The sequence below is a fragment of the Enhydra lutris genome, unplaced genomic scaffold (assembly GCF_002288905.1).
Source record: "Enhydra lutris kenyoni isolate GAN:26980312 unplaced genomic scaffold, ASM228890v2 scaffoldscaffold9, whole genome shotgun sequence".
Classification (NCBI taxonomy): Eukaryota; Metazoa; Chordata; class Mammalia; order Carnivora; family Mustelidae; genus Enhydra; species Enhydra lutris.
Genome location: NW_019154093.1, coordinates 56,227,251 through 56,246,480, shown reverse-complemented (window position 1 = coordinate 56,246,480; position 19,230 = coordinate 56,227,251). Strand labels below are relative to the sequence as shown.

At 43.8% G+C, this 19,230-nt stretch overlaps 1 protein-coding gene across 3 annotated transcripts in view; it reads right to left on the bottom strand.

Moving 5' to 3' along the window:
- The window catches only part of LOC111143499 (leucine rich repeat containing 8 VRAC subunit D), a 118,593-nt gene that overhangs the window by 88,077 nt on the left and 11,286 nt on the right, over positions 1-19,230 (bottom strand). For 2 of the 3 annotated variants that reach the window (XM_022497301.1, XM_022497303.1), the window contains exon 2: positions 8,984-9,133. The gene's annotated coding sequence lies outside the window, so the exon portion shown is untranslated. Of the gene's footprint in view, positions 1-8,983; positions 9,222-19,230 lie in introns of those variants that run through there. The other variant, XM_022497302.1, reaches the window with a different exon arrangement.

Here is a 19,230-nt window from a genome sequence, read left to right as displayed (position 1 = left end):
ATCGAAACCTAACATCGCAGGCAAGGCCTTTGTGTTTTATTTTAGAAGACCAGTTATGGTATTCATTGTACTCTATCAAGCAGAAAAAAAACCCACCATAAGCACCTAATGCCGGATGACAAAGCCCCAAATGGACTCTCAGTGATCACACATCCTACCTCCATCAGTGAGCTCCTTTCTCCAAGTTTACTATTAGTAACTTTAAACTGCCTTCTCAAGGCCCCTTCACTCCCAGCAGATTTCATTGGCTCCTACTTTACTGAGAGAACCCAAACCTTCAGGAACGAACTTTCTCAACTTCTCTATCTGCACACTCTTTTTGAGGCACACGTACTTCTCTTCCTCTCCTGCCCCAAGGGAATGAATGTCCCTGTTCCCTCTCAAGACACCTCCTTTGACCATGCTTGCACTCCGGATCTTGGCTAGGCCTGTTTTTTCTGGAGCCTTCCTCCATCAGTTATTCTCTCTTCTACCTTTAGTCACTCTCTCGCCACTCTTCTCAAACAAAATACAAGCTTTAGACACGACTGCACACAAAAAAATACTCCTTCATGGACAAATGTGTACTCCCAACTGGTGCTTTCCTTCTCAATGCCTACTCTCTCCTCACCCATGACAATGCAGACTTAGACTTTAGAACTCTTCTAATTACAAAATACTAACTGAATAGCTCATTGCCAAACCCAGGCTCCCACTTTCAATTTTTGCTATATCTGACCCTCCTGTGGCCTCTGACAGACCTGAGAACTTTTCCCTTTCTGCCACCCGGGTACTTCGGCAAGGTGCTTACCCGGGCTTTGGAGAGCTTATCTGTAAAAGCCAACAACAATTATTTCAGGGGATACTGCTGAAAGGACTTTATAACAATATATAGAAACAAAACAAAAATGCTGGTGCTCGATATTCCCTTCAGATTTATTTGTCTCTTTTCTTGATCTTCTTTCTTTCTCCTCTTCTTTGGCCGGCTTGGTCTTTGGTCATTGGGCTATCTGTGCACGATCTCAGCTACATTCGTTGCGATAATCATTTCCAGACACTCCCCAAAACACATGTCCAGCCCTTGAGAGGCAAGGCCTCAGTGTCCCAGGGGCACCCCAAGTTAAGTTCAAGCTGAACGCACTGCTCTCTCTCCAAAACTGCTCCTCTCATATTTTCCGTTCTGACTAATGACACCTTCAGACGGTGAATCTTCCCAGCCAGAAACATCAAGAGTCATCTTTCTTCTTTCTTCTTCCTCCCCTCCATTTTCCATTCAATCAGTAACCAATTCTCTCTCCTAAATGAGTCTCCAATCTACGCTCTCCTTTCCTTCCCACCATCGTCCCCATACTTCCAGTCCTCACTTTCTACCTGGGTTGTTTAATAGCCACTGGACTTCTCCCTGCTTCCTTTTCATATACCTTAAGACCGCAATTTAATTTGTTTACATTTATTTCATCTCTGGTGATTCCATAAAGCTGTCAGGAAAAAGCCCACACTTCTAGAAAGAGCAAGTGTGGCTCTAGACGTGGCCAGATCAAGAATCTAGACCAAGATGTACACGGAACCCCTTCTCCCCTCTGCACCATGACCTCTCTGCTCCAGTCCCTCACACTCTGTTCCTCACACACTGAGCTCTTCCCAGCTCTGAACCTGGGCTATTTCTTCCGTTTTGTTTGTTTGTTTTTGTTATTTTTTTCCCTCCTGTTCAGCCTAGTAAATAATGCTATCCCTCTGATAATCAGCACCAAAATCACCTCCTTCATGAATTCTTCCCTCACGAATAAGAAAGAACAAATCACTGCCTCCTTTGTGCCCCACTACCTGTTATTATTTACCACAACGTGCTGCTGTAAAGCACCTCACATTCTAAGTTCCAGTTAATGATTTATGTATCTATCTTCTGGGGTCAGGCACTGTGTCATATTCACATTGTGTCTTCGGAACTTAGCACAATGACTGGTACACAGCAGGTAGGAGGAAGAGAGATAAGGAACTCAGATTTAGTAGTTTAGAGCTCAGCAAATGTCTGTCGAATGGATGCAGTAGCTTTGCTGTCAATTATATTAGAATAATTGAATAAGAGAGGCGGCTGATAAAACAGGTGGATCTGACAGCTGGTGAGGTGAGCATAAAGGAACCTGAATGAGAAATGGAAAATGTCAGCACTGATAAAGACCTCTCCTGAGTATGTAAGTTCAATCAGGTCAGTAGCTGGGGTTGTAATAATCAAACCTAGACGAATGCCTAATAAGGCCTGTTTAAAGCACACTGGGAGAACAACTCCAACAGCCCAAGGACATGGTCTTATCTATCTAAGCAAGTTTTGGGCTCTAGAACATTCTACATTATAATTTTACTGGACTTTATGCAAGCTTACTAAATTTCAGTAGTTAGACTTCAACCCCCCCCCATATCCATAAAGCACCGTAAGAACTCCAGATGAAGAAAAAGAAAATATAGCCCGTCACCCATATAATGCTAGAAGTGATGGCCAAGGGGAATATCTTTGGTCCAGACAACCATGTCATGCAATATCTATTTTGAAACCACAATTTGCCCCCCACAGTAATTTCAAATTTATTTACAATAATAAGCCATGTTATGTACTACATGGTTCCATGTCATTTTATCAATTAAGGAAAAAAGACACTATATTCTACATAGGCATGCATATGCCCGTTTACCAAATCAAGTGACCCAGCATTCAGGTGGACATATATTAGACTCTGCAAGAGGAATGAGACCAAGTGAACTGAGAAAAGAGTGGTGAAAAGTAAACTTGGAAAAAGCCAGGCCAAAACTGGCAATGTTTTCCCAATAATAAAGAGCCATCTATAATTAACAGGCTTTCAAGAGTATTGAACCAGGTATTACAGCATCACACCTCATAAAACATTCATTCAAAAGCCATACTAGGAACGTACATCTGAGCTCTATAAGCACATGCAAAGCACTGAAGAAAGAGAAGCCTTTGAAGTGAGAGATCCCCCTGCCCTACATAGGTGACCAAGCGTGGAAGGGAGCCATATTGCTAACAGTGAATAAATAAATAAAACTGAGAAGGAAATGTTACATAAGGGATGTTAAAATTAAAATACGTTATTAAATACAGAATATTCCCAGTGAAATAAATACATTTCTAGAAAATGTATGCAGGGTTAGGGGTGCCTAGAGGCTCAGTTAGTTAAGTGACTGCCTTCGGCTCAGGTCATGGTTCTGGAGTCCCAGGATCGAGTCCCACATCGGGATCCCTGCTTGGCAGGAAGTCTGCTTCTCCCTCTGACCTCTCCCCTTTCATGCTCTCTCTCTCTCTCTCTCTCTCTCAAATAAATAAATAAAATCTTAAAAAAAAAAAAAAAAAAGAAAATGTAAGCAGGGTTAAAGAGTTAACAGACATGCAGAGAACAGCAAGAAATCTACCTAAAATCATCTATTTTTGAAATTTTAAATTTATATCAATCTTGGTAATAAGATCAAGTTAATACAGTGAGGAAAGACTACACTGTAAGCCTAGAATAGGGAAGGATTCCTGCACAGACCACAATAATATTAAAAACTGGGGGGTTCATCTACATTAAAATCAAGGATTTTTTTTGTTGTTAATGAAAGTCACCATAGACAGTCATCAGGCAAGTGACACACAGGGAGAAAGTATTCACAATACCCAAAGGGATTCATTTCTAGAATATACAGGAACTCCACAAGAATGCTTTCAAGGAACTTCTTGCCAGAAAAGGGCAAGAGACCCAATTCACAGTAAAGGGAAATTAAATTGAGTGAAGGATGCCCAACCTCACCTGTCATCATAAAAAGGTAAAACTATACTATGAAGTACAAATAACATCCATCAGACTGGCCCACATCAGGAAATTTCTTAAGAAAAAAGAAATGATCATGCAGTACTGGTGGGGATAAAAACCCAACAACAACCCGCAGAGTTCCTAGTAAAATCAGTCCGTTTCTATCCTAAGATCCAGCAATGTTGCTGGTGGACAATACTGCCTCAAGAAACTGTCGCTCACCGATTTCAACAGATCTAGGCTCCTTAGGGGAAAAAATGAATACATACTGCATGAAAGCCAAAAATATTTATGAAATTTTTAAAATAAAACTTATGAAAATGCTGACTCTTCCAAGTCCCTATTTCCTAACACATATTCTCTGAGGTTGTAATTTAACTCTTGCTGAAAAGATGAAGCGAAAGGTAAGACTAAACAAAGTGCGATCATTTCTTTTTGCTGGTGAGGTTAAGGACCGACAAAGAAGCAGATATAAAGGAGGGACTGTTTTAGCATGGGGACTCAGAAACCCAAATCCCAGTCCGGGCTTTCCCTTATTTATGTGAATTGGATAAGTTGCCATCTCTGCCTGCCTCAGTTTCTTCACCTACAAGACAGGGGTATTACCCACCATGCACAATGCCAGGAGGATTAGAGACAATCCACGTAAAAGTGTCTGACACACGTGAGGTGTTCAATAAATCAGAACTGGCTTTTTTTTTTTTTTAATCAGAAAGAAGAATATCCTGCACTAACCCTAAGAGGTTCTGGCACTCAGCCTAACCTGTCTTAAACAGAATACCAAAGCTACTGCAACAGGTGTGGAAACCAAAGAGACTGATTCAATGGAAACTCATAGGTCTGTTTTTTCCACTACAGATTAGGGATAAATAGCATCTCTTTCCACATGCTTCTCAAAAACTATAAAGGTTAAGGTTGGGAGGAAGCTTCTTCTAGCTTCTGGGAAGTGAATATAAGGCTGCTGCTGGTGGTACTTAAGACAGCAGAGATTGTACAAGGGGGTCATTGTCCTGACTCAACAAGGTAAGGAAGGGGTATTCACAGAAGTAATGTGGGCAAAATGCTCTTAGGAGAATTCCAGTTATCCCTGACTTAGTAATCCTAAGACCTCAAAGCCGACCATGGGAAACAACCTCAAAACAAAATCAGATCCAAAGTCAGGACTTTACACATCCTCTATTCAATGGACACCAAAGAGGAAAATCTCCACCTAGGAATCTGGCGGCTAATGTACTGTACATTTCAATTACCACCTCAGCATTTCCCATCTGGAACAGTGGGTTTACTTTGGCCCTGATTTCCCACCCTATGGACTTCAAAGTGCTGGCAGTGGTCAGTACACCGAACCGATCCCATTTACATTATGTACTACTACTTTATAAAAACAGGAAGATGCTGTGGTCATTATTTACAATATACATAGTCAGTTGAGTGATATTAACTAGTACCTGTGTCAATAAATATTAGCAATCATCAGAAATAAGAAAACTCTAAGGAAGTCAAAATCTTTGAAATCTTTAAGTATTAATAAAAGCTTCTGGACTTTTGTAAGGGTTGCAAACCACTATTTTAAAGGTTGCAAATGCCAATAGAAGACAATTTTTATTTTATAGTAGACATGAAAAACATGAGAGGGTTTTGAAAAAATGAAAATCCTAACACATTCATCTCCACCCCTTGTCCTCTCTTGGTCATAAACTTTTCCTTGGCATTTAAGATCAAAGCTTGTTATGCTTTCTTTCCTAGTCACAAGCCACTGCAACTGTCCCAAACAGAAATGGCAGGGTACTGTGTACTAAGAAAATATAAGTATTTCATTTCTCACTTATAAAAGAAAAACCATTCACTTTATCTCTTTCCTACTCCAACTTCTCCCCTTCTCCTGACACTCTGACACAATTCTAAGGAGGAGAAGTTATAGATCACTATAGATATTCCAATTGTTGAAGAGAAAATAAATCTTTTATGCAGTATTTCCCAGTGAAAATGTACTCCCCATTTTAAATTATATTCTTCTCAATGCAACATAAAATATTAAGTAAGGAGAGCCTTAACTTTAAGCATTCCAAAGATAACAAAAATTAACTTATTTCCATCTGAGCAGTACTACAAAAACACTTAATATATAAAGTATACATGGGTCTGCCTATGTCTTTCCATAACGTAATGTTTCCTTCCTTCCTTCTTTCCTTCCTTCCTTCCCTCCCTCCACCCTCCTCCCTCCCTTCCTTCCTTTTTAAGAAATCTCTATGCCCCACATGAGGCTGTAACTCACAACCCCAATATCATGCTCTACCCACGAAGCCAGTCAGGTGCCCTTGTAATATGACCTTGTTAGTGGGTATCCTGAACTGGGGGAGTGGGGGAGTTGGAGGGCTATGTATGGTGGTGGTATGGTATGAATGGTAGTGGGCTACAGAGAGAGCCACACATAATTTTTTAATTTATTATTTCCTTTCTGAGACATAAAGTGTTCTAGTGGTAAACCAGAAGAACTGCTTTTTTTTTCTAAAAAGATGTAATATGCTAATCTGACCCTTCAGATAGATACTGGCCACTAAGACCTGACCTACGTTATCTGTAAAATAAAATATGCCATTAGAATGTTGGCAGCAGAAAACAAATCACATTGATGCAAACACAGCTAAATCCAGTCACTCATATAGAAAAAGTGTAAATTTCAGATGAGGGGGAAAAAAACACCACAAAGAAACCCCTGAGCTCTGGGTGGAGAGAGTGGGAAAAGATCTGAAGATGTAGCTAAGGCTAGTCTCCAGTCAGTGTTTACCAGCTCTCTTGGAATGGCAAAAGACCCCTGAATCAGCACTGCCATCTCTTCCTGAGGTGGCAACTTTCCAGATTACAGACGGGCCAGGACTATAAATCAAAAGACTTAGTGAAATCCTAGCATCTTCATTTATATGACTACTGACAAGTCACATTTTATCAGCCTCAGTTTCCACTCCATAAAATGGAGTAAATGAGTCCTGTTTCACCAGACTATTAAAGGGAATAACAAATTATAAACTAGCGCTAGAAAATGTGCTCTGTAAACAGAAAATGAGGATCTTAAGATCCGCTATCATTATTCCTGGGTTGTTATTTAATTATTATTAAATTCTGCTAGAGTAGGAGTAAATCCTATTTCTAAATAGGGTTCAAGTTTAGCGAATCACAAAGGCTGTTCTATTTTATCTTGAAGCAGAGTGACTGGTGCTGAACAAAGTCCTCAAACAAATTAATGAACCAGAGGGCCAGGAGTATACTTGGGTATAAAAGTGCTATGGTTGTACAGGTCATTCAAGAGTCTCTCTCACTGACTTCTTTTCACTTTTAATCTTGTCATGTATTTGGCAAGAGAAGAGACATAAACACAGACATATCACAGTGAAATTCAAATTTAAGAAGTCCATGTCCAACTATCTACAGAAAAGATGAAATTAATTGCTCAGTTCTTATAATGTATCTTGGCTGTTTACTGCTAACACAATTATGCCAATTATTGATATTATCACGATGGTTAGAGCAGCTGCATTTTAAAAGAGATTAAAGTTCTGAAGGACTACTGAAATAATGGGATCACAGAATTCAAATCACTGCTGAGAGGGGAAAAATAAAGGGAGGGAGAGGGCAGTACAAATTCACTAGGCTACCTGACTACAAAAAGATTTTCCTTTCAAAGCAAAATTAATTACACAGGATATCTATTTTATTACCAAAAGTACAAATTAGAATGGCATAGCCAGCCTATGACATCATGAATTTAAATCTACAACTAACCCTGCTTCCTGAGGAGACCTGGGCGCCCAGTAAGGTGAAGGAGCTACGGGCATGTGGTAGTGGGGTTGTGTGTATTCCCTCCAGGCAGCAGAAAAAGAACCTTCCTGGCAGAATCTCACTTTCTTCCCCCTGGTCAGTTGTTCGCATCCTTCCTCCGAAACAGAAGAGTAAGAGGATGCTACTGGTGTTCCCGTTGTTCAAACATTGCATTTGGGGCTAAATGTCTTCTCAACCATCCAACCTCCCTTAGTGACCATCCACCAGGCTGGAGTTTCACCGGGTGGATAAATATAGGTGGAGAAACAAGGCCAGGCTTTCACTGGGGGAAAAGTCAACCTGACTTGGACTGCAGAGACAGGAGCTGGCAGGGAAATGAAGAAGCACAAAGTCTGTGCCTAACACAGACCTCTCTTCTCTCGCGGTTTGCTCTCCACCTATGAACGTCGGAGAAGGAGCAAGATACGGACAGATGTGAAACTATCATCTCCTTGGTGAATTCGAGAAAAATCATTCTCAAGTTTACTCGGATGGAAAATGGAATACAACCAATAAAGATGTCTGGCTCATACCTTTAACAGGACCTTCTGTCTGAGCAAGGGAGCCAGGCTAAGAAACCACAACTGCAGTTAACAAGCCAGACACCAGACTAAACACCTCGGAACTAGCTGTCCCTCATTCTCATAGCTACCTTTCCAGGGCCTGCCTGCATCACTAATTCCCTCAGTTCCTGAAAGCCTGGCTCCCCACTCACCACCCCCCACCACTCCAAACAAACAAACAAACAAACATACCCCCAAATAAAAACAAACAAACAAAAAAGTGGTGCTGGGCTGAAGAGGTGGGATTAGGCTGAAGAGGTGGGATTTCGGAGCCTAGGCACCAAGACTCTCCCTCCACTTTCCACCTCACACTTTGCCCGCCACTCACCCTCTCTCCCCGCCTAGGTCCCCACTTCTCACACACACTGCTCTTCCTACACCCAAGCCTCCCAGAACCTTCCCGTAGAGAACCCCAGGTCAGCGAGGAAGCAACAAAGCGCCCCGCTTCGGGCAGCGGCAGGAGGAGGAGGCGGAGGCGGCGGAGAGGGCGGAGAGGGCAGCTGGGGACTCCGGGAAGCCTCCTGGGCACGGGCAGCCCGGGCTGGAAAGCGCCCGCCTCAGCTGAGATGAGTGAGCTCGGGCAGGTCCGGCTCGCAGCTGCCCAAAGCCGGCCCGCTCTCCCGAGGGGTCCCACACACCGGGGCGGTACGGCCACGGTCCGCAGAGGCCCCCGGGGGCGAAGGCGGGGAGGGGGGCGACCAGGCACATGCGCCAAGTGAGGCTGCGGCGCGGAGCTGGAGAACTGGCTCGGCGGCACCCTGGGGCGGCGGCCAGTGACAGCCCAGCGCCCGGCCCGCGGGCTCCTGACCTGACCGCACGCACCTGGACCAGGCGGCCACCCTGCTCCCTCAGGGCGCTCTCCGGGGACTCGGCTTCAGCGGGGGGCGCTCCGCAGGCTGGAACCGGCGGCGACGGAGACTTCACTCCTCCATCCTGGGACCCGGCGGCACGTTACAGACAGCCGTGCACTTCCTGTTTGAAAACACAGGGGAGAGAAAGAGCGAGAGATCCGAGTGTTGGCGGAGTGGAGGGAGGGGCGCAGACCGGCGGGAAGGAGCACCGAGGGGGCTGCGGGTTGCATAACTACCGCCGCCCCCGCCCGCCTCGCCATGGTCGTTCCGGGAGCTGTCCCCCCCGGCCGGGCGATCCGCCGCACCGGGCTCCGTGCGCGGGCCGGGCCTCCCCCTGCCGGAGGCCTCGCAGCCAGCGCGCTCGCAGCCCTTCCGTTTCCAACCCCTGCCCCGGTTCTCCCCTCCCCACATGTACCCAGTCAATGGACTGCACGCTTCCTCCGAAGCGCTGAGCGCAGCGCCGCGTGTAGTGCGCCTCCGTTTTCCTCCTTTCCTCTCTTCCCCGCCCCCGCCCCTGGAACAAAACCGCCTTGGGGAAGGTGTAAAGACAGGACCGAGCCTTTCCAGAGGAGTGGAGGCTGGATTTATGCAAAAATTTTAAGTGAATAGCCACGTCCCAGTACATCCACTCCAACTCAGCAACTCAAAGAGCCTCAGGATGGGAAATTACTTGTCTTGCGCCTGGCTGACTCAAAAGAAAGCGTGCTCACAGCTGCCACAAACTGGGCGGTGGTGGTGTTTGTGGGGGGGGGGAGCTCCAGGACAACCTCATCCTCACAGTCCTCTAACATTCCATATACCGATTCCACACAGCAGATTATGGTATAGTGTATTCTTTCAGAAAACAAGGAAGTATTTCTTGGGCTTATGAAATCACAGAGCAGTTCCAAATTTCTGAGTTTGGGTTCACTGCGTTACCCTCTGACTTAGGTGAACTTCAGGATAGTGTTTTAAAAGACAGTAAACAGAGGGTTTAAGAATCTGCCATATGCAGAGGGTGCCAGCTCTGGGAGTTTGTATGTATGCTCAGTGATGGGTTTCTGGGCTTCCAGGTGTGGATGGCTTCATCGGTACCCTGTCTGCCCTTGCACTCCTATCTCTAGGGTCACAAGGCATTTACAGGACTGCCTTGGATAAATAGCTCCTTTTATCATCCAGCTGTTGGCTTAAATAAAAGTTATTCATGTTTCAAAACTCAGCATGGACCGCAGGATAATTATTCTACCTAAAAAGCCAAATTTTGACTAAAGTAGAAATTGATGGATGTCAAGCTCCTATTCAGTGCTACACAGCATCTCATTCTCATCTGCGCTTAGTTTTAACATTTCCCAACAGATCTACAAATGTCCTATTCTTATATTCCCAACTGAGGAAACAGGGTCAGAGAAGTTAAGTAACTGTCCTGATGTCTCAGCTAGAAAGTGGTCAAATGAAGAGTTGAATAACAGGTCTTTCCTAAGTATAAAATCTGGGCCATTTCCTCTACACTCTGCTAATTCTCAAAACAATAGTGAATCCTGGGAGGAAAATCCAGCCCAGTGACCATCTGTGATCCATTTCTTCATCTCCAAATGATCCTGCAATTTACAAGCTGTAACCCCATTGAACTAGCCAGGGTCCTTACCCACCTAGGTAATATGTACCTTGATTACCCAAGCAGAGGACACTGTGCTCTCTCCTACTATCTACTACTGGCTCTTTCAGCCTTTTCGGAATTACTCAGTGGCAAAAGTTCAAAAGGTTCTAGGATAGCTTCTCTTATGCCAAGGTACAAAGTCTGAGCAAGTTCAGAACCTAATCCGCTGACTAATATTTGTTCCCTGAATTCTTTTTCTCTAACTGGGATTTTTTAAGAGGGCCAACAAAACAACACAACACACACATGGCCCCAACTTTTAGTGAAACTGCTGAAATTCTCACCTTCTATTTCCTTCTGCTTCAGCACTCAGCTCACACTCACCTGTCAGTAGCATGCTATCAGCCTCCTGACAAGCCAAGAAACAAAGCACATATAAAAAGGTGATTAAGAACCTTGGCAATGGTGAGACCCTAGACTCTTGTGGAGACAGAGGGAGGAAGTGAGCGCTCTTATCCTGTTTCCAGATGACCTGCATCTCATTTGCCCTTGCCCACCCCTTCACTAAGGAGCACATTCTGGAGTTGTAGACTGTAGAGGTGAACAGCTCCATGTGTAGCTTGGGGGTGAGGGGAAGGAGCAGAGATTCAGTCCCAACCATCAGGCATGCCCAGTCTAATGACAGTTTAGTCCTGAGGGGTCTCAGAATCCTTTTAGGGTCCAGCTCTTCCTTGGCTGCCCCCTTTTACCTTCTCACAGTTCCCTGCTTTCCTGGACTTGTCAACTTTCTACCTCTTTTCAGACTTAAAACTTTTTCCCAAAGCACTGCCATTTTTGCCCCCCACAAAGTACATGGTGGGAGGGAAGCATGTAGCTCAAAACTTCTCTTACTTCTCTCTCATCTAAAAAAGGCCTGTCAATAATTACCATGTTTTTGAGGATACGATTCTATTTTAAAATACACTTTGGTATCCCTGCCTTCGTTTTTGTTACTCATTATGTCTCCAAGAGCCTAGAAGGAAAACCTCCGAAGGAAAAGGAAATTCTTAGGAAAAACCAAAGGAAACATGCTGAAATTAACCTGCACGGATCCCACAGTGTACAGTTTGGGTAATACATACAATACTCCTACAACTGCCATCAGTCCCAGACCTGGTTCCTAATAGCCACAAGGTCTAAGTATCATATCATAGTTTCACATTGTTCAGTTATTCTCCTGTACCTTCTGTGTTTCATAGAGAAGTGTTTCTACCTTACATCTGTTGAGTAAAAAAAAAAAAAAAAGAAATTTTAAAAATTTTTTTAAAAATTTAAATTACCACCTCATAAGAAGAGAAAAAAATACGCTCTCCAGTAGGTACAAATCATGCTGCAAGAAATAAAACTGATTTTGGAAGAGTATTAGAAGTTCATTTTGAAAATCTTCTCTCCCTAAGTATGACAGTCCATGGATGAAGATGGCAACATCATGAAAGTTATTTTGGAGGATCCAAATTAAGTGACAGGAGATAATTTCTGTGAGGACTAACAGGTGTGCAGGAGGAAATGATAAACTCTTATCTTAAATGATGTTGCTTATCTTTCTTCATCTCAAAAAGAAAGACAAAGACCTTACCTTGGTGGTTAAAAATGTTTGCCACAGATTTCATTGTATGAGGATTCTTGGTCATTATTACAGCTGGATTTTGCAAACAAGGAAAAGGAAACTGACAAGCTGTCTGGTTAGCTAAGAGAGTGCCTCTCTGTACTAGCAACCTCCGCAGTAGTGTCCCTGTATGTCTGCACTTCCAGGGCGGCAATGCAACAGGCTTTTCTGTGAATGAGGTCTCTGGCACCCACACTCACCTCCCAGCCTCTGCGAAACCTGGGCCATGGCGTTCAAGGAAGATGTCCTGAGAGCCAACTGGCTGGCTTGATTGGCATTTACCCACAGAGGGTTATTAGCCATTTTCAAGGAGCCAGAGTGTCATTTCCCATGGCAAAAATGCAGTAGAGGGGTGCAAATCATTTTTTTAAAAACTTGCCCTGCAAATGGGATGACTAGGTGGCTCAGTGGGTTAAAGCCTCTGCCTTCAGCTCAGGTCATGGTCTCAGGGTCCTGGGAGTGAGCCCCACATTGGGCTCTCTGCTCAGCAAGGAGCCTACTTCCCCTCTCTCTCTCTGCCTGCCTCTTTGCCTACTTTTGATCTCTCTGTCAAATAAATATATAAAATCTTTAAAAAAAAAAAACCAACAACAAAAAACAAACTTGCCCTGCAAGACAGTTTAGGGTCCCTTCTAGGCACAGAGTTTCCTGGCTCTGAACAAGCTGAGAAGGAAAGCACTGCTTAGAGCACCCCACAGCATGACTTAGAAGACCCCCTACAAAGCTAAAAGATAGGGCCGGGGTGATTACAGGCCTGGGCTGGTACACCTTCTAACTCAATGCCTCGGTTTCCCCAGCTTCCAATCACACGTACAGATTCACCCACGCTATGCAGAATTAGTAACTTTACTTGGGACCCTCACGTGCCCTGCCCTCCACCCCTGAATTTTCAGAACTGCTCTTTCAGGGAAGAATCATTATCACTGTGTGAGAAGAAGCAGCGGAGTTCACAGATGTTAAGTCATTTTCTCAAAGCAGCAGCAGGTAATGGAGCTGAAACTAACCCTGGGTCTGTTCTTCCTCCTTTTAATTGAAGAGAAACGAGTGGGTGCATTTTGGCTGTGGATTTATTATTCTGTGCTACACAACTTTTACCCAGAAGAATCTTACTTTTCAAACACAACTTGTAGTGTTCCCTCAGATGCATCACATTACTTTATCACCTTGCCAAATGTCTGTAAAGTGTAAATTATAAACATGTATTTTGCAACAGGCCAACTGATTTTAAATCCCAGCAATGGAACGCCATACAAATTAGGTTAAATACACTCTGGGGCTGCGGCTGAGTATTATTTCATAAAATAATAAATAAGATCCACTAGTCAAACTGTGGCAATGAAATCTCATTATATTTTTTCTAAGTTTCCCTTCTCATTCTTCAGTTAGTATGCAAATATGTAAGTAAAGTGGGTCACAGTGGCTGATGGGCAGCAATTTTAAAGAGCATAAATATGAAAGGATAGCAAGAAACCACAGAAGTTTGACTAAATGCAAATACCTGTACACATTAAGAGTATTCAAAATGTTCCTGGCACACACTTAGCAATGGACAGCCTTGTGTTATTTACTGACTGTTGATCGTGATGTGCACTGAGTAGACTAAATACTGTCCTGTAAGACATTTTTCTTTGGAAAGCATGTTTTGTCTATTTATCTTCTGTAGTGAGTATTTCTGCTTCCTTATTTAAAAAAGTACTTAGGGGCACCTGGCTGGCTCAGTCAGGAGAGCATGTAACTCTTTCTTTTTTTTTTTTTTTTTAAAGATTTTATTTATTCATTTGACAGACAGAGATCACAAGTAGGCAGAGAGTGGCAGGCAGAGAGAGAGGAGGAAGCAGGCTCCCCACCGAGCAGAGAGCCAGAGAGCCAGAGCAAAGAGCCAGAGAGCCAGACGCCGGGCTCGATCCCAGGACCCTGGGATCATGACCCGAGCCCAAGGCAAAGGCTTTAACCTACTGAGCCACCCAGGCACCCAGAGCATGTCACTCTTGATCTTGGGGTTGCAAATCTGAACTCGACGTTGGGTATAGAGATTACTTAAAAATAAAATCTTTCAAAAAATTTAATTCTCGGGGCACCTGGGTGGCTCAGTGGGTTAAAGCCTCTGCCTTTGGCTTGGGTCATGATCCCAGGGTCTGGGGATTGAGCCCTGCATCGGGCTCTCTGCTCTGCTGGAAGCCTGCTTCCTCCTCTCTCTCTGCCTGCTTCTCTGCCTACTTGCGATCTCTGTCAAATAAATAAATAAAATATATTTTTTTAAAAAACTAATTCTCTTTAGGCACCCATTTAAAAAATAATATACTAAAAACCCAACAACTTAAAAGAATTGGCCCCAACAAGTCAAATAAATATAATGTTCACTACTAAGAAAATAATGTTTTTAAAAAGGATTTTAAAAATATGTAAACATCTGTACACATCTGATGGTAGCAAAATATATGAGTTGATAGGGAATGAGTCACACACATCACTGTCTATTGAATATATCAATTCTCAATGATCTATTATAATGGAATCTTAAAGAAAAAAAGGCAATTCGTGAATAATTTAAGGTGACAAAATCAGATCGTTGATTTTCATTTCCTTTCCTTTGCCTGTAATGGAATGGGCATGGCAAACTGCATAAAAGAGTAACAAAATGCCTAGAAAATCCAGAAACATTACTATAAACTTTTGAAAGATTATTCATCAATGTTTAAACTAAAGCAAATTCTAACCACTTTACATGTCTTGACTCAACTATTCCTGACAACAACCCTATGGGGTAGAAATTAGCACTACCTCTGTATCACAGATCAGGAAACAGACGCAAAGATACTAATTTGTCCAAAGTAACACTGTTAGCAAATACCAGAACCTGGGCAGCCTAGCTGGCCACAGAGTCTACTTTTAACCAACACATTTTACTACCAATAAGGCACAATTGGATTGGGCTTGCTTTTTTCAGCATGAAAGTTCATGGCGGAATATTCCCATGGGTATGGCAGATGAAAGCCTCAGAGTTTTTCCTTTTTGCAGCAAAAATGCTTTTAAGGGGTAAGAGATATACACCCTGCTGCATGTTGCTGAAAAAAGAAATACTGGAAAGAATGGAAAAGCCAGGAAGAAGAGCTGCTTCCCTGCCTTGAGTGGAATCCTGGACTGCAAGGCTCCGGGACTGCCTGGCTACAGCACAAATGAGTTAGCAAGGGAAAGGAATGCAATGAACCCTATGTACTTTGATCTTCCTGAAGCATTTGATACAGTGTCCCATGAAATCAGGATCACTAAATCAACTGAAACTTATGTGGCAACAAGAACCACACAGGCATTAAGCAGGCTAGAAAGAAAAACACTGGCTATATCTACTAGTATGATGAAGAAAAGAACGACAAGGAACAGTGTTCAAAAGTAATTTGGAAATCACTCATTCTGTTATAATCAAATGTGCACATAACATTAATTTTGGAGGTGTAAAAGGGCAAATGAGGGAAAGCCGACCGAATCCGTTAAATTAACAGAGGTGAAGAAAAGCAAAATCAGTTTCATTTTTGTGCTCCTTTTAATTTTCAGGGAGGGGCTAGGATGTCCAATGGGTACTAACCACCTCTAGACCGAAGATGCCAAGGCTGGGCTTAGTAAAGTAAGCAATGGCAAACTGGGTACGTTTAAAATTTTGGGACTTTAGGGCTGAATTTCAAAAAGCATGATCCTACTATTCCACACACCACCAGTGAAGTTCCATGAGAAATAATATTCCTTTCAACAGGAAGATTTTGTTAGCAAAATCCAAAGAAACGAAGGGGCTCGAAGGCTGAATTTGGAGGTCACATGAAAAAGTCAGTGGTGTATGTATAATCTGGCCCCACTACAAATATGCCACACAAGCAGAAGGTCATGAGAATGGTTTGCAAAGACATGGCAGGATAAAGAACAGCAGAGAAGGAAGAGAGAAGAGAGCTAAAACTTGGACTAACATTATTTTTCTAAGCATAAATTATAATATTTAATTTCTTTAATGTTGAGAAATTGTTTCTCCCCTGGTACAGCTATTTGCCTTCCCAGCAGAAATTATACTTTAAACGTCAGTAATTGATTTAGAACTCAAGAAATGGGAGTAAGAGAGGTCTGTAACACTTGGGGAAAAAATGGCTTAAGTTCGGGCTAGCTCCCAGGAAATGTACAAGTGAGCAGCATTTTATTCAACTCCTAAGAGACTGGACAGAACTGGGAGCCCTCTCGCCACCCTGCCCCAGGCAGTGAACTCTAGAACTCATGCTCTGAGAGATCTTCGATCAACCGTCACCAAGGAAATCCTACATATTCCATTTCCTTCTAAATAAAGGGGAAAAGGCAAATGTAACACAAAGGCATAAAGAAGAGCCACACTACGTTCTTGATATGTACACGAAAATGTATGTGAAAATGACCAAGTTGTGAAAATTATCTTACCCAAGCATTGATTAGTGGCCCGCTCCCACGGCTTAAAAATTATTCAAACAATGACAAACCCACAATCAGTCTCTATCCCCCATGTCCCAATGCCCACAGGACCTAGTCCTTGATCTGGCCGCACTCAGACACACCTGCAGGGCCTTATAAACACGGCCACTCAGCCCAGGCCCCACCCCGGATCTATACCATCAGAATCACTGCTGGGAGTGGGTCTGTGAAACTGTCCGTCTGAACTCCCAGGGGACCCTAAGGTGCAGCCGCACTGGGGAAACCTCTGCTGCATTCTACTCCTTTCTTCACGCCATGACCAGAGTTGCTGAAGTCAGAGTCTGAAGCAAGCAATGTCTCTTCTCATGAACCTTTAGTGGAATAACCTTCCAAGGCAATGGAATGAAGTCCAGATTCCTTAGCAGGACACTCCATGCTCTCTGAAATCTGTCCCAAACTGCTTTTCTGCTATCCTTTCTTCCCACATCTCTCCCTCTGGCAGAGCACCAACCCCCAAACACATTACATGCTGCTTTCGCATCTCCATACTTCACCACCCCAGTGTCCCCTCAATCTGCCACCCTTTCTCTACCAGTCAGCATCTTTCACACCCTTTAAGGCCCTGCTCAAGTTAATTTTCTGAAGTAGTTTTGTGTGTGTGAAATCTTCTCTGATCTTTTTTTTTTTTTTTTTAAGATTTACTTATTTGAGAGAGAGTGAGGGAGGGAGGGAGAGAGAGCCTAAGCAGGGTGAGGGGCAGAGGGAGAAGACACTCCCTATCAAGCAGGGAGCCCAATGCTGGGGGTAGGGGGGGACCTCCATCCCAGGACCCTGGGATCATGACTTGAGCTGAAGGCAGACGCTTAACCGAATGAGCCACCCAAGTGCCCCTTCTCTGATCGTTCCAATTAAAAATCAGTCTCTCCTTCCTCTGAGCAAACATCCAATAAAATGTAAATCACGTAGGAGCTACCATGTATACAGTGGATGCTGTGAGGAACTGTACTGCACTGTCTGCACGCCAGTGTCCCCGCCGAGAGCAGGGGCATCCCTAACTCATGTTTTATATTGTGGATGAGGGACAGATCCAGGTTCCAAGTGTAGTTCTTTTCAGTACAACCAGCACTGCAATCCTTAGTGTAAGGGCCTTTTATTTAGTAGGTTATTTAAACACACTGTGCCTCAATTTTGTAATCTTTGAAATGTAACAACGATAAATGATATCCACCCTCATGACTGAAGTGAAGACATGAAAAATGTCTGGCTCGATATGGACCACCTAAAAATTCACCGAGAGGACAGCTTTTCATTACCGTTTCTTATTCATTTTTGTTTCCTAAGCTACGGGAACGAACTGCACGACACAGTACTCAAAAAGCATTTGCTTTCAAATAAGCAGTGATCTCTCAATGCCCTTTCTCCTTATCCAGTTTTGTTCTGTCGTGAAGGGTATTTCATAATATTTCTATGGACAAGTCATCTCTTACTCTCCCGTTCTTCCTTCAAAAACCATTGTACAAAATTCTAACGAACAAGCCATGTCAGTGTCCCTCCTACTCCAGCCTGACTTTTTGCTTTGAACTACAGTGACCGCCTGCAGCCAGTGTCGCTGCCCAGAGAATCGCCTGCTTCACCCTGACAACAAACAGCACTTTGTAGGCAAACTGGAGGCGAGCCCAAAGTAGGAGGGGGAAAAGCCAAGGAAAAGGAGTTTAGGCCAGAAACAGAGTTGACACACACACGATCGTCCGCACTGCAACACAGGTAGAAGCGAACAGGAAAGGAAAGACGTTGAAATCAACACAAACCTTCCCTAGTTCTTCCAAGCATCCTCCTCGCCGCTCACCCATGGATGATGATGATGGCCACGGATCACACAGGCCACGCTGGTCCCCTCACTGCCTGACACACGCGGCTACTGTTGTGGACAAACGACTGTCCCGTCCAAAGGCACCTGCTTTTCCTCAAACCAGGCACACTGCTGTTACTATCCCCTCCATCTTTCCCAGGAGATGAAACCTGATGAAACCCAACATGAACTAAATCCAAGGCCACACCATCAGGAGAAGCCAGGGCCAACACCAGCTCTCAAGTCCTCAAACTCCAGATCCACGGACCTCCCACTGCCTTACACCCAGTGTGGAAAGTGATTTTCAAAATGTTCTCAGAAGCACTCCAAATCCACTAGTTGTAAAGGTAAAGGTAAAACCATTTTTGTGCTCTTAAAAACAGTTCTGGTGCCAGGAGTGAGGGCTGTCAGCAGCAGTGAGGCCCCGATGGTGGCCCTGAGGAGGATCTGTGTGGCGTGCTGGCAGGCAGGTGCAGGAAGAGCTGCGGCCTGGATGGAAACGGCCTCCTGACAACTGTGTTCATTTGGTTTGGGGAGGAGCAACTGGGGAAGGGGCAAAATTGTCATTCTTTCTTCAAATCCACTCTTGATCCTCCTGACTTTAAAGCCGAGGTAATGTGGGAAGCAAAGGAGCTTCTAAAGCAAATCTGCAATCCTTCTTGTGAGAGAGAGTGAGAGGCAAGAATGCGGTCCTCACAAGCACAGATCTTGAAGCCACTGAGGGCC